Raw genomic sequence first — 1340 nt, 5'->3', positions numbered from 1 at the left:
GGAATGGTGGCGAACCCTGCTGTACTCTTCCACCACAACTTTCTCTCACTCTTTCTTCCTGTTTCTGTTGTACCTGTAATTCAAAGGGTCAGCCTTGTCACACTGTGTCACGCTGAATATCCCTGAGAACTACGTTAAGGGTACACGTGTCTGTGGAGTGCTCAGCTACTTGCACGTTAATTTCACGAGCAGGCTGTTCCGTTGATCGGATCAACTGGAACCCTTGACGTCGTAAGCGACGGAGTGCCAACAACATTCATTTCCAACATTTTGCGAAAACATGTCTGGCCATGACGAAATATTGCCTAGTTTGGAATATGAGAGTTGGCAACAGGAAGGATATTCCGTAGAAAATCTGCCTCATTAAACTCAGTTCGACCCACGCATGCAAGGAAAAAATGCACGTTAAATCAATAATGATGAGGAATAGATAAACAAAAATAAAGAAGCATGTGCATTCGGTCAATTCTACAGAGCGAAAAACAACTGGAAATTCAAACATCGCGAATAAAATACATGTATACACTTCAAATGTAAACGAATTACACGCACACACACAATTTATATCCATTTAAAAAAGAAAATGGAGAAAAGGAAGTTAATAAAAACGTACTCCAACTCTAATAAGCTTCTAATTACAAATAAATAGTCAACTCTTGTGGTTAATAGAATCGTTTGCACACGGGGCAAAATGCTTAGCAGCATTTCGTCCGTCTTAATGTTCTGAGTTCAAATCCCGCCGAGATCGACTTTGCCTTTCATTCTTTCGTGATCGATAAAATAAGTCCCAGCCAAGTACTGTGGTCAATGTAATCGACTTCCCCCGTCCCAAAATTGCTGGTCTTGTGCCAAAATTTGAAAGCAGTATTATTAGTGGCTGTAAGTAGTATCTTTATTGTAATTGACGTAAACGCCCTCCTTTTGTGTTGCATTTCGTCCTTTGATATTGTCTTAGGCTTTTACGGCTAATAAAAACTATCACCATTCATAGTAAGCATTAATGTTATTAGCTGGTGCAGAATCTCAGAAATCGAAGGGAAGTTTTAAAAGGGGGGAAAAAAAAACAAAAAAAAAACGCGTTGAAGGCAAGTCTTTCTTTTGAAGATCCACGCTAAAACCATTGTGTCGGGCTGACAATGTTTAAGGAGGACAAGATTGTTTTCAGAAAAAAAAAACATCAACACTAATTTTGAAATAACTATTATAAACATATGAAACGAAAGCTACCTCACCTCAGCATAGCCATGTTCTCTGGATTATTTTCCTATTCTCTGCTCCTTAAACACATTAGCACTATTAAACAGTGCTAAGGTGTTCAAGCAACTTTAACCACTAAAATT

The 1340-nt window shown here is 38.5% G+C and overlaps 1 protein-coding gene across 1 annotated transcript in view; it reads right to left on the bottom strand.

Moving 5' to 3' along the window:
- LOC106879558 (zinc finger protein 714) overlaps positions 1-1340 on the bottom strand; it is a 5557-nt gene extending 4217 nt beyond the window's left edge. The window contains exon 1 of the mRNA XM_014929194.2: positions 1233-1340. The gene's annotated coding sequence lies outside the window, so the exon portion shown is untranslated. The remainder of the gene's footprint in view (positions 1-1232) is intronic.

Source organism: Octopus bimaculoides, chromosome 6 (assembly GCF_001194135.2).
Source record: "Octopus bimaculoides isolate UCB-OBI-ISO-001 chromosome 6, ASM119413v2, whole genome shotgun sequence".
Classification (NCBI taxonomy): Eukaryota; Metazoa; Mollusca; class Cephalopoda; order Octopoda; family Octopodidae; genus Octopus; species Octopus bimaculoides.
This window is presented reverse-complemented; position numbering and strand designations above follow the sequence as displayed.